A 27,929-nucleotide genomic window follows, 5' to 3' on the forward strand; every position below is an offset into this window, starting at 1 on the left:
TATATATATATATATATATATATATATATATATATATATATATATATATATATATATATATATATATATATATATATATATATATATATATATATATATATATATATATATATATATATATATATATATATATATATATATATATATATATATATATATATATATATATATATATATATATATATATATATATATATATATATATATATATATATATATATATATATATATATATATATATATATATATATATATATATATATATATATATATATATATATATATATATATATGTATATATATATATATATATATATATATATATATATATATATATATATATATATATATATATATATATATATATATATATATATATATATATATATATATATATATATATATATTATATACTTTTTATATCATATATATATGTGATTATATACAATCATATATACAAACGTATATTTAATATCCAATATCTTCTACCTCGGAATTAATATATTTTATATATATATTATGAAGGGAAATTTTAAGTTGATAATAAGTTATATATATCCCGTATATATATATAACCAGCGAAGAACAAGAATAGGACTATATATATATATATATATATATATATATATATATATATATATATATTCATATACAATCAGTAAGCTACAAACGTCCTTTAATATAGGTATATATTTTATATGTTATATAATTTGATAATATGGCTATATAAGAACTCAATATATATATATATATATATATATATATATATATATATATATATATATATATATATATATATATATATATATATATATATATATATATATATATATATATATAGATACAATATATATATAGATAGATAGATAATAGATATTTGTGTGCGTGTGTGTATTTCTGAACAAAACTTCAGTTCAACCATATGAAACTATTTATAGGATACTTCCTTTTCATCTGAAAATCAATGCTCATTGGAAGCAGGGATACTAGATGGTTATGACCTAAACACTTTCACTTCAAGGAGGGAGAGAAGGGTCTTTGAGTATGTGGGTGAGACAGTAAATCGATATTGACCCTCAGTATTGCATGAATAAGAAGCATTCATTGTAGCTGCAGCTTTGGAATTTCTTTGTCTTGCCCTAATACGCGCTCTCACAAAGTGAACACTATGAAAATAATTAACTTTACTATTTTTTCTATTTGTTGTTTCACTGTTGCTGCGTTTTTAGCGGAAGTTTTTTTTCCTTAGTACATGATAAAAAAAAGTATGACCAATTACTCAATGAGCTTTTTAGGGGCTGCGCTAATTCCGTCATAGGGACATATATAATAAAATAAAAGATAAAAGATATCCAGCATTCTTTACTGCATCCTACGAGCTGTTTCAAACTTTTCCTATTATGCTCTATAGCAGGGGTTCCCATACTTTTTTACTTGGTGACCCATAAAACTTACTTCAAATATTTTGTGACCTCTCCAGGCAAAAAATATTTTCCTCAGTGGGTTATAGATTTTACTTATGTATACATCTTACTTTTATAACTGCGTATAAAACAAAATAAGTACGTATATAATATGAACATATACAAACTATAAATACCATACATACATACATACATATATATATATATATATATATATATATATATATATATATATATATATATATATATATATATATATATATGTATGTGTGTGTGTGTGTGTGTGTGTGTGTGTGTGTGTGTGTGTGTGTGTTTTATGCACAAACACAAAAAGGATATTTGTGTGTTGAGTACATAAGAGAGAGAGAGAGAGAGAGAGAGAGATTGTTTGTTCGCTTTGTTTTAAAACAGTTTTAAAGTACAATACAATCGAACCTTGTTTAATTTAATGGATGGATGGGCTTGTTTCTTTGAACATAAGATCTCAAATCTCGGGGTCATATCGGAGACTGCACCTCGCAGATCATCTTCTACACTCAATAGAGATCGGTATTTATTCTTGATATACGTTAATGCAGAGAAGGTAGTTTCACAGAGATAAGTCGATCCAAACGGTGTTAAGATATTCAGTGCTGCCTTTGATAAACCAGGATATTCCTCCGATACTGATATTTAAAACTCATTCAGAAGTTGTTGACCCAAACTTGAGTCAAAAGCTTCTATCAGAAGATAATCCAAGCAGTGCTTCCTCGAGGTCAGATGATAAATGATTTCCAGTAGCAGTGAATGGCATTCGTATCCAATCATACTGTTCTAGATCTGACTCTTCTAAAAAGTATTTCTTGAAGTGATTAAGAAGATTTCGCAGATGATTAGCTATTATTGCTTTCAAATTGTCCAGACATAACTCATTTTCCTCTCCAAACTCTTCAAGTTCAGGAAACATTTCAATGTTACCCTCTTCAGCTCGTGAAATTCATCGCTCAAGCTTCTTTGAGAATGCATTTATCTTGTCAAACAATGACAAAATATTTGTTTGGGCCTTGTATGGAAAGATTTAACTCATTAAGTTTATCAAAAATGCATGATAAATACACTAGCTTTCCTAACCAGTTACTATCAGTCATGAATACACTAAATTCAGAGTCTGAATCCAGAAGGAATAGGCGGACCTCATCTCTCAGCTGATACAGCCGTGTGAAAACTTTTCCCCTGGAGAGCCATCTGATTTCTGTGTGAAGCAACAATGCTTCATGGTCTGAGCCCATGTCTTTGCACAGTGAAGCAAATAACCTGGTATTCAAAGGGCGTGATTTTATGTAGTTGACGATTTTGACAGCTGTATCAAAAACAGTTTTAAGTTCGGGAACAATGGCTTTGCAAGCGAGAGCTTCTCAATGAATAATACAGTGAGTAAAACGTATTTGAGGAGCCACATTATGTACCTTTGCTTTTAGTCCTTTCTTTTTACCTAACATTGCCCCGGCTCCATCTGTGCATATACCTACACGCCGATCCCAAGAAAGTCCAAGCTCATGAAGTTTTTTTATCTAATGCCATGAAAATATCATCACCTGTACACTTTCCCTCTAGCGCAAGGCAAAACAACATATTTCCTTCAATTGAGAAGAACTAGAAATGTCAGTTGATTCATCTAATTGTAAAGCATAATTTACATTCTTAACTCACTCCATCAACTGAATCAGTATGTCACTTGCAATCTCATGAATTCGCCTACCAACCGTATTGTTTGACAAGGGTATGGATTCAAGTTCGCAAGCCATCTTTTCTCCATGAATAGCTCTACACATTGCCAGTGCAGTAGGTTTGATAAGCTCTTCCTCTACTGTGAGTGGCTTTTTCTCTGAGCAATTAGATATGCAACCTCATGTGATGCCATTTGAGCTTTGACAGGCAATGCAACATTTTTTTTTATCACTTGCTTTTGTCCTTGTTACTCCATTTTCTTGCGTCGGAAAAGATCTATTGGTTTATTTGTGAATGACTGGTGCTTGCACTGGAGGTGTCATTTCATTTTTGCTGGCTTTAAGCTTTCATTAGCCAACACTTCCAAACATATAACACACTGAGGATGATGAACGTCATTAACAACATGGCATACAAAACCATACTGAATAAAATCTTCTTGGTACTTTCGCCGTTTTGGCTGTGGTTGACTGCTGCTGCTTGGTTCAACAACACTCCTTTTCATATTTGACTGACACGGTGCTGTAACTACTCTTGATTTATATCTGAAGTTTCTTTTACGTCCACTTTTCGAATTACCCAGCGATCCATTTTGCAAATAAGAGATACAAACAGAAAATATCACAAACAACTGAGGTAAACTAGTAGCTACTATCACTATTGGTAACATAATTTGAAAGATGAAATCAGAGATGAAAGTTGTGATCCAAATATTTAGTATTAAAAATACAATTGACTGAAGAAATTACATTAAATAATTACAAATAGCATCTTCTTAATTCATAAATATATATCAAGCATAAAAATTAATTTTGAGAGAATATATATATGTGCATACCATAGATTTGTTTTTCATCATGTAGCAAAATATAGAAAACAGCGACATAATCAAACCTGTACGCTGTGCACCATACGCATACGATCAGCTGAGTGTTGCAAGACTGAGAAAGAGGATGCAACAAATTTGTTTTCGATACGAGGCCTACTGTTGTCATAAGGAATAATGACATTGTATCAGGTACTTCAGTGTTCAGTGTGTGTGTGTGTGTGTGTATATATATGTGTATATATATATATATATATATATATATATATATATATATATATATATATATATATATATATATATATATATATATATATATATATATATATATATATAGATGTGTGTGTGTGTGTGTGTGTGTGTGTGTGTGTATGTGAGTGTATTGCACAGCTAGAGAGTAAGAAACTTCATTAAATAAGTATAGACCTTTACATTTTGTTGTATCAATAAATGTGTATTTATGATCACTAAAGGGAAGATTTTTCAACCTTTGATTACGTACCTGGTTTGCTGTGTATTTTTCTTGTTGTATTTTGTTCTTCTTTTGTACAGACTATCCCATAAAACGCAGCGTTTGTCATTTTCTGACAGAATCACGTCTAGACTGCAAAGTCGCAGGAATTTAACATCTTTATACAGGATATTTGACTATAGCGATAATCCACAATTAAATAAGTATACACGTATGGCTTGCTACAAATGACAAGTAAATTTGTGAAATAAAAAGTTCTGGGCTAAAAACATTAAACTCTTTCCTCTTTTAGGGCGCAACCTACTACCAAATGGTAGCAAGGGCAGATATTGAAGATATTTTCCATCAACTATCCTCCAAGTTTCTATACTACATGTGTTCTCGTCGTTCTTTGTTAATAACATATAGTAACGTCTCGAATCATTCATGGAATATAGGAGGGAACGAACCTCTTCTTGAACAAGCGCAACCTTAGAACGGGCTGTTAGGCGAGGGAATTGACGATATTCACCTCAATTTTATCTTTTTATTCTAAATTTTCCCGACAAACAATAAACTCTTCACTTGGCAACTTCGATGGCCCTCCATATTCCATAGGAAGGAATAAAAATTTCATTGTTTTATTGAGGTAATATTTCTCTTTTCCGGTTATGATTAACAAGTGACTAACAAATTTTGATGAATGAAAGGATGCTATTTTTTCTGGTATAAATAAACTTTCTCTTTTCTTATGGGTGTTTTCTAAACAGCGTCTACTTTCTGAGTGGTGCGGAAAATAAAATTCGTGTTTGTGTACACAATGCAAGGTGTCTGAATCATGATGTAGTAATTTCTTTTGCTTTTTAAAAATTTCTTGATTTAACAACTTCTTAGGAAATTGGTAGAAACGCAAAACAAACATTAGAATAGTTGTTATTCATTTCATATGCGTGGAACCTTACTTGTTTTGTATGAGAAGCCTCAGATATTATCCTGACAGCCCTATGGAAAATATAATTAAGTCAAAAGAAAAAGAAATAAACAAAAGAAAGAGAGTGTCCTCGCTGAATACCGAAGTAATATCGGTCTCATTTCTAAGCTTCCTGTTTATTCGTTGATATAAATATGAAAACGTTTTCTCAGTTTGAGAGGGAAAAATATGCTTTCCATTTTGCTTTCTATGCCAGTTTTTAAAATAAAATTAAGTGTTTTTCTTAGTAGATACGAGATGATCTATTTGTTTTGTAATTTTTTCTTTGTAAATAGTCACAGAGATTTCTTCAGTACTGGGAATTTGAATTTATGTATTTGTGTGTGTTTTTTTTATATTTTATTTATGGACAAATCATTCTTCTTAATACTTATAAATAGGCTTAGTAAATTATATAAATTGATAATCCTACTCACGTATAGCGGACTAGAAGCTTTGGTAAGCTAAAGACAAGACTAAATCTTCTAAATATAAAACCTTGTAGTATATCTGAAAAATAAATTCGAGAGCATACCAGCTCGGAATCGCCTCTCGTTTCATAGAGAAGTATGTTTACCATTCTCTTTTCAAAGCTCCCCTCTTATTTATTCCAGATGATTTTAGGAACATTATTTGTTCACTGACGAGCAGGAGCTATTCTTGTTTACCCAGAGAGAGAGAGAGAGAGAGAGAGAGAGAGAGAGAGAGAGAGAGAGAGAGAGAGAGAGAGAGGAGGGAGAGAGAGGAATTGTAGTTCACAGCGATTTTATCATTAGCCTGTTGTTACACAAAAGGAATTCACACATTCATAACCCATGTACAATTCTTCAATAAGGAATCCCTGAATTCCATGCTGAATATATTTTATTTCAGATAAAGGCAAAAGAGTAAGAAAACAGAAATAAATACCAGGAAACTTTGTTCAGTGGCTTAAAGAGAGGAAATCAGTTTTTGATTAAAGTATAACATTTTCAGGACGGAATTATGAAATTATTTTTAAATTTCAAATTTAGGTTTTGATGCTATAAGTCACACATGCAAGGTAAGTTTATTCGAAATCTATTTGTAGTATTACCTATACTAAAAGCATAGTGATGGAAATTTTTGTCCCAAAGACATGCAGCCCATGACATGTCTCTTTAGGCATGAATACTTATTATTGAAATTATACAGAATAATTACAATCATAGGAAAACCAACGAGTATGTTAACTAAGTTCATTTATTGTGTATACCATTAATTTATTTTGTTATCCGTACATCTGCTATGAGCGGCAGACTTCAAAGCAACTTGTACAGTAAGGTAGATTGCCAGGCCTACATAATGTGTTTCTTTGTCTTTTTTTATACAACTTGTTCATCTCATTGTTGGACCGTCAACTTAGGTAAGTGACAGCCTGCATCTTGCTAATGACTTCGTTAAAATCAGTCCATCTAGTACCAAGTGTACCTTTATTGTTCACTTTGAATTCAGCTTCACCTCTTTCCACTCCTATCATACTTGGAATGCTTTTTTTTTCTTCAACTTGGTTCCTTTGCTTTAAAAGTGAGTAAGCTCAACAAATGAACTGATGTGAAATATCCATCAAAGGCCAGTGTTACATCCTTTCTCCAAGAATTCCTGCAGAAGATCTTAACATATCTACATCCCTTGAGCAAGTCACACTGCATCCACACCTTTAATTCCTCTTTTCACTGGTTCTTGGGGTTGTCCTGTCTTGTTTTCAGAAAAGTTACTTTGCGGCAAGAAAAGATCGTCAATATAGTTACACATTACTAGCATTTTTTGGCTTTTTGGGTTTGCCCCATATAGTTATGACATAATCAACTTGGATCTCTCTCTCGAAACGTCTTTTTTTATCATGATATTACCCTTTGAAATTTTGTTTGACCAATAGTAATTCAGAGAAGGAAGTATGTTGAACTATATATAAAGATGAAACCAAGGTTAGTAAGAGTAATTTTTTTTTTTTTTTTAAATTTCTCGTATTTTATTTGTTCTTGATAGATGAATTAGCAGACTTTTAGGATAGCACAGATTTAATTTTGCTGTCTACTTATTGAAATAGAAAATCATTGTATTAGATGACTGGAAGGTTCTGGAGGAATTCTTCAGGATCTTCCTGTAGATATTCTGGCGACTCCTTATTTGCTGATTCGTTTTCATATTTATCGGAATAGTTATACGATGTACGACAGAGTCGTCGTCACTAAGATCACTGGAAGCTGAAGAATGTGAAAGGCTCAATTGGTCTCTGAATCCATCTTAGATCAGTCTCCTCAACATCCTTCTAACAAAAATAAATAAATAAAATACTTTTCAGCTATGACCGATTTTTATGAAATATTTCTCTAAAATTTTAGGAAATCAAGAGGGAACGATATAAAAGTTTGTTAGGAAACACTGGTTCCGTGTTTATTCTTTTAAATAAACTGTCTGCTGGGACAGTGTTGTCCCACAGTTGACATTTCCTTGAATAAATAATTACTCCTCTAAATACAATGTCAACAAATAGAATACATATAGATTTATAACTATGTGATAAAATGATAAGTATCCTAACTTGGATGAGCAAAATAATTCTACTAGGTTTATTACAGTCAACCTTCTTGTTCAAGAATGGCGCTATAATTACCGGCTGGTTCTTTAATGCTACTCTTGGAAAACTGGTGGCATTAGTTGCTTGAGCCATGAAATTCAGGTTTGCATTGATACTGTGCCTTTTTGGACATATGTTTCCCATTAAGCTCTTCAGAGATGATAGTGGGACATGTGTCCCTAGAGTTCCGAAAGGAATAAATTATGAAAATAGTGATAATAGATCCATAATGATAGATGATGAAAATTTAAAAGAAAAAACTACAAAACCAAGAAAACAAAATTTAAGAATAAAAAATGAAAAAGTAAAATGCAATAAAAAAATGAAAAGTTATATACAATATATTCTATCCAGTCTCATTTGACCATTTTGTCGAAATATATAAAAATCAAAACATATCGGCCGATAATATAAAGGAAAAATCATTTAATTTTAGGAGTTCATGAAGATATTTCATCAGATGCCTTGTGTTCGTAGGCCATCAACACCGAGAAGAAAACTTTGGCCAGGATTTGCATCACGTCAAGCCCTGAATAATGACCATCATTAGAATCAGAATGAGGCTCTAATGGGAAAGTTCCAAGAGGGGAAAAGAAAACCGGTTATTTGATTAGGAAAAAGGACAATGATGCCCAGAACTTAGAGGCATGGACTTGAAGAAGTAGACAAACCCTTAAAGGCAATAGCAGCGTGCGTGGTCGAGAATATATATATATATATATATATATATATATATATATATATATATATATATATATATATATATATATATATATATATATATATATATATATATATATATATATATATATATATATATATATATATATATATATATATATATATATATATATATATATATATATATATATATATATATATATATATATATATATATATATATATATATATATATATATATATATATATATATATATATATATATATATATATATATATATATATATATATATATATATATATATATATATATATATATATATATATATATATATATATGTATATATATATATATATGTATGTATGTATGTACATATATATATATATATATATATATATATATGTATATATATATATATATATATATATATATATATATATATTCTAATCTTCAACATGTCACTATTCACATATTTCACATCATTCATTCATTGGACACAAATCGTTATGCTTTATACATTATACACTATACAGATTCTGACACATTCTGTAATATATACACTTTACCGACAAAAAACTGAGATATTTTTCATTTCCATTGCAAAGCATCACTGTTGCAATTGCACTGCATAATTCTCTGTATTATTCACTAGTGCCAAAGTCCTTTACTCACTTTGAGTTACACTTTGCAACAGAACTTTATTCAAACTGAATTTTATAACGTGGTGTGAGGGAACCTTTGATCTGCTTTAGGGTCCCTCTTCCACCACACGGGAACACTGATCAGACTCGTCTGCGAAGCCTGCATTTCATACACGCACCTGCCAACGTTTATATGTGGTTGAGGGATTTTCAGTTTAATCTAGCCTCCTGGATTTAAAAATTTAAATTTCCTCCAAAAACTGGAAATCCACATCGTCTTAGGAGCTTTCGATTATCTCTGAAACTTTGTTCCCAGGTCAAAATAAAGTTGTTTTTTTCTGAGTTCGAGTTTTTTTCTTTTAAGTTAAGTAAATAAATGAACATGATTTTCAATTTTTCCTGTTTGACTTTTGAAAATTAACTTCCATTTTTTTAAGATCTTTTTTACTTAGTAGTGTATAGTAATATATGTCATTGCCTTACCTCTTTTATGTCGGGTCCTAGATGAACTGCGGCTTAGTTTCCTCATGAGTTTAAAGGGGAATTTTAATCTTTTTTAGTCTTATCTTTTCAAATCTTGCTGAATACAAAGTGATCATTCATAATTTCATTGGCAGAGAGCGAATGTCATCTCATTACACAGCAGTTTTGTTAACGATTCTATTTCATGCCGTGGTCTTTAGGTATCTGTAAGTGGAAAAGGCAGTTGTGTAAACTGTGTCCAATGCTGAGGTGTTGACCAAAATAGCCTTTTATATAGGTAAGAATGAAATTTGTCATCTCATTACACAGCAGTTTTGTCAACGATTCTATTTCATGCCGTGGTCTTTAGGTATCTGTAAGTGGAAATGACAGTTGTGTAAACTGTGTCCAATGCTGAGGTGTTGACCAAAATAGTATTTTATATAGGTAAGAGTGAAATTTGTCAAGGTGATTTCAGTTTCAGTGGCAACATTTTAGGCCACCCCAGGATGTGTAAAGTATCTGTTCCTTTCTTCACAAGAGTGTACATGATATTTAAAATTTCTGCCAGCCACTCATTTTTTTTTTTTTTTACAAAACTATTGAAACATCCAGTCACCCGGAAAAGACATATTACCGAGGTACCTCATTAAAAGGGATTGGTACGATATTTAAAGTTTCTTTTTCCTACCAGATCAGTGAAAAAATATTTACACAAAATTTCTCTAAACTATACCGAAAATTTAGTTTACTTTTAACAAAGGAAAAAATCAACAATGTATACTTAATAAATATTCAATTTAAAACAGTAAAATCTTATGCATCTTTGCAACTAAGAACATTAATGATGTCTTAGCGTTGTGACTGCTATATTTTATGAAATCAAAGATCTTATATTTTTACATGGGTGAAAAAATATTTGGATATTCATTATCTAAAGGTATTCATAAGACATTCGCTCTTTCATTACAATTGTACAAACATTTAGTAACAATAAGAGATGTGAATTTAACAAAATATATGAAAATTATCTAAATCCTGCTCTCTTTCCCGCAAAGCGTAATGATGCGATATAACCTTTATGAGTGATCGCTTTCGCGTGAATAAATAATACAGGATTAAATTACAACTCGATAAGAGGATTTCGTGAAAAAAGGTTTCTGTTTACTCATGCACACACTAATGGAATCCCAAAACATTTGGCCCTGCGTTGTTTCACACTTTTTCATTGTGAAACGTTTTTATGTTTCAACGACACAGTAGAGCCATACCCAAGCACTCGTTAACCATTTTTTTTTTTTCAGATATAAAGATAAGCTAAGCTCCCTGATGACTTTCAATGTGTATTTACATACTTGCCCCAAATGTAAGGTGGGAAATATGTGGGGGCTTCTCGTCGCCTACTCAAAGTGAGAATTGATTGTCATCAGGGCGTTAGTTATAGAACAGGTGCCAAGTTGACTAATCCAGAATTTTCCAGTGTACAGGAACATGCCAGAAACTGTAAACAGGACAGCGAATATAAACATTTTAAAATCCTCTCCAGAGATCACCTCACCTCATCAATTAGCAATAGCTGAGTCATTATACATTAATAACCGTGTTCCGACTTTAAACAGCCAAACTACCTCTACAACACTGTGCCTGTCTTGAGTTTGCCCCTGTCTTTGCTTTTGTTTGATGTCACGCAGTCCTTGGTTGCCCTCCTGAAAGGTAGCATGTATATTCTATTTGATATATATTTATTTAATATATATATATATATATATATATATATATATATATATATATATATATATATATATATATATATATATATATATATATATATATATATATATATATGTGTGTGTGTGTGTGTGTGTGTGTGTGTGTGTTTGTGTGTGTGTGTGAAATTTTCATCACAGGGGAATTTATAAGTGATAAATGATTTATATACAACTCCAGTCGACGGTGTACCCACTGAGCCATCAAGAGGCGTTGTAAGGTAACTTGTGTCGAGGGATCGAGACCCGGCAGCACCGATCCATTTATCACTTATAAATTCTCCTTCGGTGATAATTCCCCATCGGGGATATTCCTGAGTAGCGAGAATTGGATATTAAAAGACATTTGTAGCTCCATGATTGTGTGTATATATATATATATATATATATATATATATATATATATATATATATATATATATATATATATATATATATATATATATATATATATATATATATAGATAGATAGATAGATAGATAGATAGATAGATAGATAGACAGACAGATCTTTCCTTGCCCTAGTGTAAAACTTACGATAGTTCTTCAGCTGTCAGCACAGCGTTTGTAAAGGCTCAACTGCCTTCTGCTCTGGAAACAGGACTTTCAATATTTCAGTATTTTTGTTAGAAGAAAAAAACAGGAAAGGATATAGAAATCTATAAAAATTGCTTGAAATTATTTGATCCAACTTTTAATAAGTTCAAATATTTCTGTTGGCAATTATTTTATTCTAATAAAAAAATCCCTCCGAGTCCTGTATTTTGGAAGATAAAATGATGAGCCATATATCAGAGACGCTGAGACCTCGTGCTAGTTCTTTCGTTTTGCGACAGAAGGCGCAACATATTATAATGATGCTATTTTGAATTTGCCTTGCATTTCAGCGGCCCTTGTCAGTTCCTTATTCTTTAATCAATGAAACGTTCCAGTAAATAAAATGGGACGGCCGTGGGATAAAATGTAGGATAGATTTCCATTTTAAGCGTGTCTCTGTCTTTTTCCTTACATAACAGCAACGAAAATTTTAATTTGTTAAATCCGATAGAATGGTATATCTTATCCAGGGCACTGACCCATTTCAGGCTAATGGAAATGGAGGAAAGTCAGAAGGAAGAAAGCATGTATTTCTCCAATCCGTCTAGAAGAATCTTCGAAAGTGCCTCCTTTTGTAATTTGACCTAATGGGTAGTTTAGTGAATGTTTATAGAATGCTTATATCTTGGAAGCAGAGGATATAAAGAGAAGTATTTCAAAAATACGCAATAAAAAAAACGCTGAAAATTTTTACGAATGACGTTTTAGATCACAATTATGACAGATATGGAAAATGAGTCAGATAGGAGCATGGGTCAATTGATAGTATACGATACAATGTTAATTCATGAAAATTAAGAAATTCTTCAATGCCTCGTATAAATGTCTGAAAACCTTAGCAAAGGGAAAAGTAAGAAGGGTAAAATGAACTAAGAACGATGACAAAGCATCGATTATTAAGGTTTAAATAAATAATATTAAACGAAAACTAGATATCGGTCCTAAATATATTGCAGTGTTTAAATATTTTTCATTACTCTTCATCATTTTAAAGGCTATTCTGTTGAGGATTGTTTTGCCATATTTCATACTGACGGTTTTCTATTATTGAAAATTTACTTATTAATCATCATTTTAATGTACAGACATTCGTTTGAAACGAGCGTTAAAACCTGTCATTTCGGAAAACACGCACTCAGTAATAAAATAAAACTCTCTCTCTCTCTCTCTCTCTCTCTCTCTCTCTCTCTCTCTCTCTCTCTCTCTCTCTCTCTCTCTCTCTCTATGAAGTTTGAGCTTCTGGATTGGGAAGTAGCATTTTGTGAAAAAAATCATTATCACAAATACATTTTTGTTCATAAGTTTAGAAAAATAAAGTTATTAGGTAGATTTTCCTCCTCCTCACTAATAAAACCCCTAACCTTCCCTTTGATAGACTCGAAACGATTGATTTTAGCTTTCCACGAGGCAAACAAAGTTGAAATCCATAAAAAAATGTGAGTTTTTATAAAAGTAAAAAGCAAACGCATGTGTTCCTCTCTCTCAAACTTCAAAAAATATTTTTTAAGGAGATTTTCGAGGACTTTAGGTTTTTGTTTTAATTAAAGCATGTCTAAAAACACCTGGCGGAATGTTTTATTGCCCGGCATTTTTGCGTTTTTAAGACTGATCTGCAGGGAAACTGAAAGAGGATTTTTGAAGTTAACGATTTTTTTTTTTTTTTTTAAGGACCTGGGTTTTGAGGCTTTTTTTTTTATTATTGTCGTTCCAGTGCAGACGTGACTGAGATCATAACGACAGGTATTTGTGATATATTTCTCTTTTTTTTTTTTTTTATTTATTATGTTTAATTACACATCGGAACAGGGATGATATACTTCGTTGTTGTGAGTATATCTCCAATCGGAAGAGACTGATAACTACTTTCGGTTTGTATACACATTTTGGAGAACATTATGTTAACATTGGTAACAACAGCGTGAAATACCATTCAATCCTGGAAAAGCAGACAGTATTTTTCTATGCTGTTGCTCCCATCTGAAAACGATAATTTTTAATTCTAAATTTATTAAGTAAAATAGATTTATATATATATATATATATATATATATATATATATATATATATATATATATATATATATATATATATATATATATGTATATATATATATATATATATATATATATATATATATATATATATATATATATATATATATATATATATATATATATATATATATATATATATATATATCAGTGAATGCATGAAATGCTTTATTAGAATATATAATTTCACGTAATATGAAAGGTAAGATTCTGATATATATATATATATATATATATATATATATATATATATATATATATATATATATATATATATATATATATATATATATATATATATATATATATATATATATATATATATATATATATATATATGTATATATGTATAGTATGAATGTATGTATATATTCCAGAATTTTTCCTTCATATTACGTGACATTATATCCTCTAATAATGCATTTTTTACAGCCAGTGAGAAGCAGGAAACAGTGAGGTCCCTCTCGGTCATAATATTTGTTTTAAACAAGTTCTTTGTCGAGCAGTGCCAAGAGGTGTCTGACTCCTCGAGCTGTGTCTCAAGGAAGGCTGGGAATCAAAGAACTTCGGAGGCTCATTAATAGAAAATTTTTTTTGTTTTTCTGTTTGTTTCTTTCTCTCTCTCTCTCTCTCTCTCTCTCTCTCTCTCTCTCTCTCTCTCTCTCTCTCTCTCTCTCTCTTTGGTATTTAAATTTATATGATGCTGATTTTGATATAATGATTCTAATTTTATACCATTTTTGCAACAGTACGGGTTTTTTCATTAAGTTAAATTTTCTTTTTTCATATGACAAAAGACATTTTCATTTATTATTTTCGTGAGTGCCTCCTTGTCTTATAGGTATTTTGGAGAATAATATTTCTACAATAGGGTTTCATAGGACCACTAGACCAACAACTTCGATATATATTAGACTGAAAAAACTAAAATTCTTACTCGTCCCTTCGAAATATGCGTGAGTCATTGTTTCTCACCTGTAATATTACACTTCAAATGACATCTTTAGTAACTGATAAATAGTCCAAGCAAAGCACGGGAAGGTTAGACTGCCCATTTAATTCAGTAAAAAGACTCATCTCTGTCTTTCCTAGATCTGTTTTTGTATAGTGACTATTAAAGGATGAATAGTAGCTATAAAGGCTGTAACATTTCTTTCAATGCAGAAGTAATAAATGGCTTCTGGCAAAGAAAAAACTACCACTGACAAATAAAAAGAAAAATTTTCGATTATTATAAAATACAAGTGATTACAGTCCACTTTTATTAGTACTACAGTTTTAATTCTTCATAATATATTTTCAGTTTCTGAAGTGACCGTAACTCCCAGAGTGTCAATGACATGAAATACTTTGATGAGCATTCTGGCAAATAACCCTTGAGAAGTCTATTCACCTTTATTAAATTATATGGAGTTCCACTTGGGTCAAGTTGGTGAACTCCAACTTGTTCCTAGTACACTGACACATATTCTGTGAAATGGAGAACGATCGTTAAATGAAATTCTCTCTCTCTCTCTCTCTCTCTCTCTCTCTCTCTCTCTCTCTCTCTCTCTCTCTCTCTCTCTCTCTCTCGTGTGTATAATGAATTAATTTTAGGCTTCCGAATTCATCCTGTGAAAACTTTACATTGAAAATAGTGTATAGTTTGAATAAAACATAAAGACTGGTCTGGAAAAGGTAAAAAAAAAAAAAAAAAAAAACATGCTTATATGAAAATAATCTCTCGTTTTTTTGAGACACAGTATTAGAAACTCAGTCTTACTTGATCATATTGCTACAAAAAAATAAAGCTATCTATAAGCTGACTACACTAAGCAAACTGAGTCACAAACAAAAAGCCAGTATTTGACGCAGGCTGGGGAAGAAGCATTATTGACGCTTTCACTTAAAAGCAGGATTATTATTACTAAAGTGTGTGTGTGTGTGTGTGTGTGTGTGTGTGTGTGTGTGTGTGAGAGAGAGAGAGAGAGAGAGAGAGAGAGAGAGAGAGAGAGAGATGTCAAAGTATACTTTTGAATAAACGTAGTGGTCATTTATTAAATTCCTTATGCCGAACCTTCGGACTTTTTTTCAATAATTGTCTTTGCCGACAGATTTAAAAAGTTCACCTCGGAATCTTGTAGCTGGAAGGTGAACGGTTCTCGTTTAAAATCTAGCTCTAGGTAACAGCAGTTGGTTGGATATTTGCTGCCACCCGCTAATTAGCTAGTACATAAGGAAGTATGTCAACATCTTCTGCTCTATATTATAAGGCTACGAAGTGGGATTCAAAGTCAGTGCACAGCAAACACACTGGTCAGATGGTAAAAGCAGATGATTTCAATGAATAAATTTTTAAATGAGCTGATATAGGTTCTTTTTCTTTTTCCTGGCAGTGTGTGGTTTACAGTGGTTTCAGCAGCATGTGCCGGTCGAATCTCTCCAAGAGAGGTACTATTTCTCATAATTATCCACCTGGACTCATGGATTGCAGTGATCAGTGACTATATGATATGATATATATATATATATATATATATATATATATATATATATATATATATATATATATATATATATATATATATATATATATATATATATATATATATATATATATATATATATATATATATATATATATATATATATATATATATATATATATATATATATATATATATATATATATATATATATATATATATATATATATATTATTACGCTTCATCATGGGTGAAAAAATAAGAGACTGACCGGTTTCGAATTTATTTTCAAGCCATTAACAAGTGGCTGGTATATGCTGGCAGAAATCACAATATATATGCTACAGTCCCAGTACGGATGGACATACACTGCCGTTGGGGACAAAAAATCCACCCCTGACAGGCGTCAAATGGGGAGGGTGGGAAAAACTCATCATTACTATTGCCCTCGTACTGTGTTTACAATGATAATCCTTTATATAAACTTAACCCCATAATTTCAAATAAAAATTGTAAAATGTAAAAATTTATTTTTTTTACATTTTACAATTTTTATTTGAAATTGTGGGATCAAGTTTATACATGCCCTGATTGATAATGATACTATGGCCATAACTTTTGGTTATAAAGTTTCTTTCTAGTACCTTATTAGAATAAGCTATCTTTGTTGTTCCTGTTATTTGATTGTATGAATGTTCCCAACAACATGTACAAAATTTCCATTGTTCACCTGTGCATATCTTACACTTTTTTTATGCTGTTCTGTTCTCTGCCAGTGCTTTACCGATTTGTCCTGTACAAAAGGTTCCACAAGGCTTACATGGTATTTTGAATACATACCATTGAGCATTATCGGAAGTACAGTTTCACTGTTCTTAAATGCTATGTTAACCACAAATTTTTTTAAGAAGATGAGGGAGACCTTTCATATTATTATTATCTAGTAGTACAAGAAAATTTTGTGTGTTGCAAGGCTCTTTGTTTTCTGTAAAAGAAAACAATTGTGCCGGCTTTGTCTGTCCGTCCGCCCTCAGATCTTAAAAACTACTGAGGCTACAGGGCTGCGAATTGGTATGTTGATCATGCACCCTCCGATCATCAAACATGCCAAATTGTAGCCCTCTAGCCTTTGTAGTTTTCATTTTATTTAAGGTTAAAGTTATCCATAATAGTACTTCTGGCAGCGCTATAGGTACCAACAACAAAGGCCATCACCTGACCGTGGCTGAGTTTCATGGATCGCGGCTAAGAGTTTTATGAGGCCACCACTGGACAGAAAACGCGATTGCGCAGAAGTTTCTTAGGCACATTTTTTACTTCTTTGTTTTGATAGGCGCACTCACTCGAGCCCATAAAAAGAAGAGGGTTGAGAAGAAGAAAAATAAAATCCATGAGCAAAGTTAATGGACATGAGGTCTTCCTATAGAGACATTTTTCTTGAGAGGTAGAGCGACGTGGAATACCTATCATTATGCACGAGAGACATAGACCGCGCTGTTTGTCCTCGTTAATGAACTCTTAAGAAACATCTTGAGGACATTTTTCTCTTCTCTGGCTCTCTGGTTGTCTCTTTTCAACTCTTTCTCATATTTTCTCCTTTTTTTCCAACATCTTAGAAGTCCGTCGGAATCAGTTAAGTCATTTGCCTTAGTCAATTTCCTGGTTTCTCCCTTTTTCTAGATGGCTGAATGTTTGAATGAGGGCCCTGATGAACAACGGACTATATGATTAATTAGGGTAAAACGTGCCAAGTTTCCCCTGATATGGACGAAAAGCTACATTTCTAGAGGAAGTCATGTAATGAGCGTTTGTATCTAGGTTTATGAACCTCCGTACAACCATTATCTAGGTAATGCGCCTACACTCACTGTTTCGAAGAAGGCAAGTACGAATGAAAATATCAATTCAGTCACAGGAATATCAATAATTCTCCATTCTCTTACATTTCTGCAATTATTGAAAAAACAGAAACTTTTGTTGATGAACCAAAACAAATTGAAGCTGCGTCCCTCGTAACCATCCTTCGTCGTCATGGCAAACAGATTTGCTCTGCAGTTTCGTTCATGTTACAGAAAAGTGACTTGTGTTTAGGATAAAAGAATGAATGCTAATTATCTCCCAGTTTTTAAATGGCTCCCTTTGAAAGAGTTTCGATATAACTAGAGTGAGTAAAATGTCGTACTTGACAATGCAAGTAGGAAACACTTGCAGAAAAACGCTTAAGTGTTTTTCTTCTCTTTTGTTTTGTTAGCAAGACATGTAAATCGTGTTTGATTGCTTATCGCCTTCATTGAAGCTGCCCTCGTTTCAGTTAAATAGAAGCAATCATGCTCTTGTCAGAAGAAAGGGATGTTCACTGAGGGAAACAACAGCCCTAGTTTCATTCCATGGTGACCCTATTTCACTATCTGCATAAATAGACTTGAAGTAATCTTAGTAATTTACAACTCTTCTCAACGATATTTTTGTCTGTTTATTTAGTTCATATTCAATCCTGATTTTATCTTCTGAACATAAATGCGTAAATGTTAATACTGAGTCATGCTCTTATCCTCAAAGCTAGATTAGACTCATAATTGTTTTGTAAAAAAATGATTTTTCGGAACCATGATTACCACTCAGAGATGATTAGGTATAAAATAAAATGGGTATCCATTAGTTTATCATAACCTCTAAAACGCAGTCAGCTTGTGCCAAAAAAAAAAAGGACTGCGGTGATGGAAGATGCAGACGGGAAATTTGAATTGCAGATGAGGTTTTGAGTTTGGTGTGCACTTCATTTTTAGCTGATGTGGAAGAATTTCTTACCAAAAAATACTACCGAAGAGATTCTGCAAGGAACTTCTCTCCTTCCCTTTCTAAAATATTTTCAGATTATGCCAATTTCCTGAACTTTTTACGTCCAACTTGTTTTCAGTGGTACATTGTTGGACAAATGAAATTATTAAACGCACATATGATATCTGTGGAAAATGATCACCGCTCCTGTCACAACATTGCTTCTAGATAGTGGAGGAAATATAATGAAGCTGGAGATGCATTCATTTTCGCGAAAAGGTAACGTTCTTACCGGTGTCTTGGTGAGAGTGTTTTAGAAAGGTGTCTGAAAAATAGTTAATAGAATCCACTAACACTTGGCAGATAGACCATCATGTGACCTTCTCCAGATGAATATCTTCGTTAGAAATTGACGATGAGTCTAGAGACCGAACCCGGGCTGGAAAGAAGCATGTTCGGTCCCCTTTCTGAAATATCTCGTGTTTCTGATGACCTAAGCAATGAATTAGTAACTAGTCAACAATCATATATGGTGGGTCAACAACCAGAATGGAGAGAGGGAGCTGACTATTAAACTTATTCTATGAGGAATTGTCGAGAAAGATTTTTAAACACACAGACACGTATATATATATATATATATATATATATATATATATATATATACACACACACGTACATATATATATATATATATATATATATATATATATATATATATATATATATATATATATATATATCTTATATATATATATATATATAGCCAGATATATAAATATATATATATATGTGTGTATATGTATATATATGTGTTTAAAATATTATATGTGTGTGTGTGTGTGTGACAAATCTTCATGACAAAATGGCGTCTGACAGTTGTAAAAAAATTTTACTAATTTTTTCATAATATTTAATTTTTCCTCTTTCGCTTCAATCATTTTATTATTTGCTTGCAGTATTAGTCTACGAATATCAAAAATGATAATGCAGTAAGTCTCTATTCATACTCATTCCTTTTCTTAGGAAAAATTACTCATCCGATTTTCCAGCTGAAGAGATTCTTCCCGTCAGTTTCCTTCTCAGGACTTTGTGATATTTGGAGGATTATAAACCACTACACTGGTTTGTCTGAAGGTCAAAGTCGATATGTCACTATTGTAAGTCTGCGTGATCTAAAATATGAAAACTTATAATCAAATATCTCTCTCTCTCTCTCTCTCTCTCTCTCTCTCTCTCTCTCTCTCTCTCTCTCTCTCTCTCTCTGTGTTTGTGTGTGTGTGTGTTTGTGTCTTATTACCGTCGCACTAGGCAAAACAAGGATGTTTGCTTCCATCCTCCCAAATCAATACACTGCAAAAGTTACGTCCTCATTTGAATCACTAATTCCCCTCATCTTGTATTATTTATTGTTATGGTTCCATGATCACTATTTTTATGCCACTTATACTTATGTCAAAGACTCATGGTTTGCTGGTATTTTCAACTCTTTTTTTACACCTTTGCCTTCATTTAAAAAGAAAAGGATAATTTACTCTAAACTAAAATATTGACTTCCTGCTAGGTATTGTAAAATCATGCTGTTGATGATTGTCTTTGTGAAATGTTGTAGAACTCTCTCTCTCTCTCTCTCTCTCTGGATAAACAGTAATAGTGCTTGCTCGCCATTAAACAAATAACTCTAAAAGAATCACAAACAAACAATAATGGAAAATTGTATATGGATAATTACACACAATTCTCTACGAAACGAGAGATGTTTCCGAGATGGAATTCTCTCAGATTTATTCACTGAATATTTCAGGTTCTGTATTTAAAGGATTCAGTCTTGTTTTTAGATAAAGTCCACGATATTGTGGTGTGGAAGCAGTATTGTAAATTTCTACTATTTGATGATCCCGAGGCTGAATTTTAAGAGTAATATGGCCATAACATAATATTTTCCAACAAGAAAGTGTACATATAGAAAGCATTCACTTTCCAGTTGCTGAAGAAGTCTCCGCGAATTTTTTTTTTACGAAAAAAAAACATATATTATCTCACTTATTTATACTTCATAGGAAAATTGTCTAAAAATCGGAAAGGAAAACATATGTTTTCCCCTCTCTAAACGAGAGAATGATTTCTTAATCACATCGAGGCAAACAGAAAGCTCAGGATTCAGCGAAAATTTTACTTTATTTTGTTCATTTTATTTTTGAGATCCTAGCGCCACTTGAAGTGTAGTATGCCGAAAAAATAAGTTCGACATATATGAAATGAATAAAAAATATTTTATTGTTGTTTGCTTAGGAGTTTTATCAGTTTCCTGATAAGTTGATAAATTCAGACGTTTTAAAAAGGTGAAGAAAGATCACTTCATTGTTATTCAAAAACTCTGCGTTGTTTACTCACACTGAAACATGAGTTTTATTATTTTCTTCTTTTATCAGAAAGCAAATTCTGTTTAAAAAGGAAATTTTTATCTTCACCGAATAATAAGAATCTTAAATTAATTACGTTGTTAAATCACTTGTTAATTATAAACAGACTTCTGAGCTGGAACTTGGTCAAAGGAGAGGTTTCTTCCCAAAAAATTTCTCTCCCATAGCCAAAACGACTAGAATTGTGATGAAAGAGTAGAAATATGTCAACAAATGCAAATTAAAATCTACCAGTTCAAAACAGACTCAGTTAAACTACTGTTTAAGTCAGACAGTCAAAGGCAAAGATGCATGGCGCTGTTGACGATCATCACAGCTTCTCTTGAACTGAGGACCACCGACAGCAACAGGGTCTACAGAAAGACAGTATCACAGTTTTGCAGTAAATGAAATAAAAGTCCTCTGGAAGTGGTCAGTAGGATAAAGTAGCATCTCAGAAATGGAAATGAAAATGAATTGGAGAGAGAGAGAGAGAGAGAGAGAGAGAGAGAGAGAGAGAGAGAGAGAGTATCGCACATAGACCATACACCCACAAGTCAATCTTGTATTGACGGAGCGGATGACTCTAACTTAGCCAGAACTCCAAAATGAAATGAGAGAGAAGGAGAAAGAGAGAAAGGATTCAATCTGTCTTCATAATTCTCAGTACTCGTTTCTCATTTGCTTCTCTCTCGGTCTCCCAAAACAAATCCAGTATTGGTGGAATCAGCTCACTAACTTCATCTGAGAAATGAAGCCAATAACCAAACGAAGAAATCCCAGAACACAGTCTTTTACGTACGTGGAGGTCTTAGTCGATATGTCCTGAGAGGATTTTGACGTGACGAGACGAGACTTGAGCCAGGATTAAAAATCGATGATTGTTACCCGGATGTCCTCCGCATGGGGAATGAGTGGGCATATCTTAATATCCATTTATGTATAAATGTCTATACTGAGTGGTGTAAGTAACTATTAACTCTTCTATCCGTAGCTTTATTTATTTTTCATTTTCTTATTAATTTTTCATTTAAAAGTACTTTTTATACATTATTTAATCGTTACGTAATTAGGTCGTTTTCACTTATTTATTCGTTCGTCTCATATGTGCCTTTTATTTGGCTATTGATTTAAAAGTAAGGCCTTTAATTATATGATCATGCAGTTCTTTTAACTATTCCAGAATACTTGCTCCTGTTGGTACTGAGTTTATGACGAGCAGTAACAGAGTAATTATAGTTTTAGTTCATCTCATTTCATGCTATAACAATTATACAGAGTGATGAACAATACTTCCATTCACTCATTCATTCATATGCAGTCAAGACCTGTGTCGTAATCGACAAGCAAGAACAATACACATTCGACATCGCGATACAATACCAAACTTTATAATGCCCTATTTCCTAACAAGTTTTCATTGTTTCTGTGAGTTCAAAGTATGATTTGCGTTACATGATTAAGTTTAGCATTGCATTTAGAGAAATCGGAATCTACATACACGCATCTTGAAACCCATGGACGAGGACATTTCTACAAAAGTAGGTACATACCTGTACCACCTGGTACCTGCTTCCTGCTGCAGCACTCTAATGCACAAAAAGGCAGTGGGGTGTTACGCACAACAAGGAATATCTTTGGCTTAAAATCTACTTTGGATATACGATTGTAACGTTGTTATGTTAACCTGTTTTATTGCCATTTGATTATCGTAATGATTTCAAGGTAATGTTTTTGTAAATGTACACGGATAATTAAAATGTTTCATATAGAATAAATATTTGCCACTTTTCTGATATTTTTGGAAATAAAAGAAAACATAATTTTTGCTAATTAGAGTATTTATTACAAAGATATTCAAACCAGCACTATACTTAGGAACAAACAGCTACCAAATAAACAAAGGTTCACTTCTTATATAAGATAAATTTAGAATTTATTTGTCCATATATATAAATCAATATCATACTTGCAAAATATTTGCCATATCCAAACCCTATAGATAAAGATTCGATTTCATAAACTGGTATGTCAGGCAGGGCAGCCGATCGAGACCACAGGTCTACCCCAAAGCCAAAAACTACAAAAATGGGAATAAGCACGTTAAAAGAAGAAGAAGAACTTGAACTTGAAATAAACAAGTGGAAAATGCGACGAAGTTTTTCGGCGCAATCGACTTTTCTGTACAGCCGCTACAGAGTATAATCCATCTTTCGGCGGTCACGGCATAATGCAGTATGAGCCGCGGCCATGGAAACTTTAACCACTGTCCGGTGGTGGTCTGTCCTATATCGTTGCCAGGAGGACAATTATGGCTAAATTTAACCTTAAATAAAATACAAACTACTGAGGCTGGAGGGCTGTAATTTGTTATGTTTGATGATTTGAGGGTGGATGATCAACATACAAATTTGCAGCCCTGTAGCCTCAGTAGTTTTTAAGATCTGAAGGCGGAGAGAAAAAGTGCGGACAGAATAAACTGCAGACGGACAGACAAAGTAGGAGCAATAGTTTTCTTTTACACGAAACTAAAAACGATAAAACACCTGACCCACAAAGATCTATATAAAAGGCAGCCTATTTGTCATTATTTATCTCTCCTAAGAGCATTACAAAAATTCCTATCATCCCAGAAAGTAGCTTTTTAGTTTTCTGTAAAATAAAACTATTGTGAAGGCTTTGTCTGTCCGTCCGCGCTTTTTCTGTCTTCACTTTTTCTGTCCGCCCTCAGGTCTTGAAAGCTACTGAGACTAGAGGGCTGCAAATTGGTATGTTGATCATCCACCCTCCAATCATTAAACATAACAAATTGCAGCCTCTAACCTTAGTAGTTTTTGTTTGATTTATTTATTTCTGTTTGTTGTGACCAGGCTTCCGATATTCTTGTCCTTTGCTCTACCTCAAACCCTTAGATTAGTTCAGCAATACCCTTTTAGCCGCCCGCCTCCCACGCCGACTTTTTGAGTCTTCTTAGCACCGTGTCATTGTTTCTACACTTTTTCGTCTATGGTACAGGTAACACTTATATCAGAGGAAGGATATTGCCTTACCAAGACTATTTATCGGGTCAATGGAAGGATGGGTACCCGAATTAGTACTGCCATTAAGTTAGTTAACAAAAAATCACAAATTTACTGTAATTTAATAAGTACATGTTTATCTTTTATGCTTCTGAGGGTTTCATTATTATTACTTTGAATTCATTACTGGTGCACTGTGTTTGTATATGTGCGTGTGAGTGTGCGTATGAGCAGGGTTCAACAGGATTTCTCAAGAACGGGATAACGAATTTTAATCAATCTAGATTAAAATATCCATTGAATGATCAGCCCTAGAGGACCACCTTACAGAGTATTTTGCGTACTGATGAAGATTTCATATTCTATTGTAACAGAAACCGTTTTTTTTTTTTTCATGCATTGGCTTTCACATCAAGAAAGGAAAGGGAAGATTTTGGAAAAATTTACACAAATTTGTAAACTGACAATTGAATCTTGCATTGCGTCACTTGGCTGAGGTAAGCATCACCTAACATAAGCCCATGAATACTGCCTTTGTACCACCTCATCAAGGCAAACTAACTGCATGACTTTGCATCACAAAGTTAGCTTTACATTTAAGTGCGTGATTAACTCTTAGATATTATGCTAGTAATAATCTTATAACCGTATTCTTACGTTGTTACGTTTTGTCAAGGGACATACATTCATGAAATATTATGCTTATAATTTGCTACACATGCTGTTTTAGAGTAACAACAAAATTTACTTAAAGCATTATCTTCCAGCAGCAATTAATTTCTGCGATAGCATAATTAATAACAATGATATAACATAATTTGCAGTTTATTTCACCGCAGAAATACTATTTTTTTTTAGTAAATTAATGCAATCAAGAGTAAATAACAAGAGAAAATATAATTAAAGACAAGTTGCTTTGCTTGTGGACATTCTCACCCAACTGAAGGTGTCATATGTTAACTTGTTGGGGGAGTTGCAGCGGGAGATACCCTTCCCAAGTCAACTGGCCTTTCAAGAACCTTGTTTTCAAAGAACTTAAACTAAAGTAAAATCATTTTATCTCTCTAACGACAGTAACAGTCAGTCACGGAGAAATTGCTTCTTCACAAAAAAATCCCTTTGGCGCCCTGTATCCCCTTTCCCTGAACTTGTGACTGAGTTAAACCCTCGTTTGGTAGCAGAAGTGAAAATCGGACAGACAGCATGGCGCACAAACAACCCACGAGGCCAAAGCCCTTACTACGTGGCCCACAGAGTGACTGACTAGGTCAAAGGTAGTTCGCCAAAGACCCGCAGGTAATGGGACGTCTGAGAGAATGGAAAACTTAATCCTGCCGAGGCCGATGGCATGAAAGAGGCTGCCCCTATCGCGCTCGTTAGAGACACAAGAGACACTCCCGGACACATTTCTGACACACACACACACTGTCCCCTTTGACCTCTGCTCCTTTAAAGCCTGTTCCTCCAACGTGACTGCATACTCAGTCCAGTATCTTTCCAGTGCCATTTTCCCAAATTGCCACCCCCCCCCAACCCTGTCGTTCACTGGTACATCTGCAATGGCTCGTCTATTCAGAGTAAGGTAAAGTGCCAGGAATATGTTGCATACCAGTAAAGTAATTCTTTTTGTTTTGCTACTCATTTTTCTCTTTCCAAATGCAAATTCTCCTATAGACCAGACTTGTTATTAAATAGTGTTCGTAGGTTTCCAATCGAGGAATCTTAGCGCTATCAGCACACCCTCGCTCCCTTATTTGCACTAATTTTGCCAGGTAATCGTATGCATTCTCCATTGCAGACAGAGTTTTCTCGCTATGGACCTTTTGCTTCGATTGTCCTTTATTGCTGTGCCTAAACCACCGCAATCTAATCTTCGGTGCTCTTGAAGTGAGATCCCGGCACCTCAGTGATCATCTTTTCATCTTAATTTTGCGTTCTGGCGGGACCCCATTTACCTGTTTTAATTTTTCCCCATCTTCTGATCATGTTATTATAAATACCTTTTCTTCTTATGTTCTACTAGACCAGCCATCTTTCGTCAAATCAGCGTGGTCCTTTGTGGTAAGTTTTTTTCCCTAGTTTAAAACACACACACACACACACCCAGTTTACACACACACATATATATATATATATATATATACATATATATATATATATATATATATATATATATATATATATATACACATATACATATATATATATATATATATATATATATATATATATATATATATATATATATATATATATATATATATATATATATATATATATATATATATATATATATATATATATATATATATATAATATATGTGTGTATATATATATTATATATATATATAAAAAAGTAAAATGAAGCAGGAATTAAACTGTTATTAAGGTAATAAAATATCTGAAAGGGCAACAGTAAGCGGAATTGTAGGAATAATCTTGGATAAATCTCAGAATCCTTGAACTAGGAAAAAATACATTTTTTTATAATAACTAAAGCTCATTTGAATAGTATAATGAGTCTTCTGATTCACTTTTAAAACAACGCATGTCATTCAGTGGTTAGCCAGCGTTCCCTAATTAAACCTCAAGTTTTATGACTCACTGGTAGCTCGTAAATAGTTTCAAAATATTTCGATTCCTCTTCACTCACGAAGTTTCCCAGGAAAACTGACACAAAAGTTATGGTGAATCCAGTATGCCATTAATCAGTGTTTTCGTACGAACGCTCTTCCATATTGACTGTTTCATCATGAGTTTTGTGTCATCCAGCACCGAGTCCTTTGATGATCAACAGAGGAACAGTTTAACCGAATAAACAGATTAGAATCAAAAGGAAGAACTGAGGCATGAACGCGATATGGAAGGAAAGAAGAAGCAAATAGAGAGAGAAGAGGAAAGCCGTGTGAGAGGGAAGAGAGGTAAGATGATTGCTTGCATGGAGGGTCGGCAGATTTTGAGAGGAGGAGGATCCTTCGCAAAGGACGAATAGAAATTCCTTTCGTGGTTTTGAAGTTGGCTTTTTCAGGTCGAGGGGCAGGGACGGGGTTAGAGGGCCTGGACGAGAGGGAGGAGGTAAGAACCAGGG

The sequence above is a fragment of the Macrobrachium rosenbergii genome, chromosome 46 (assembly GCF_040412425.1).
Source record: "Macrobrachium rosenbergii isolate ZJJX-2024 chromosome 46, ASM4041242v1, whole genome shotgun sequence".
Taxonomy (NCBI): Eukaryota; Metazoa; Arthropoda; class Malacostraca; order Decapoda; family Palaemonidae; genus Macrobrachium; species Macrobrachium rosenbergii.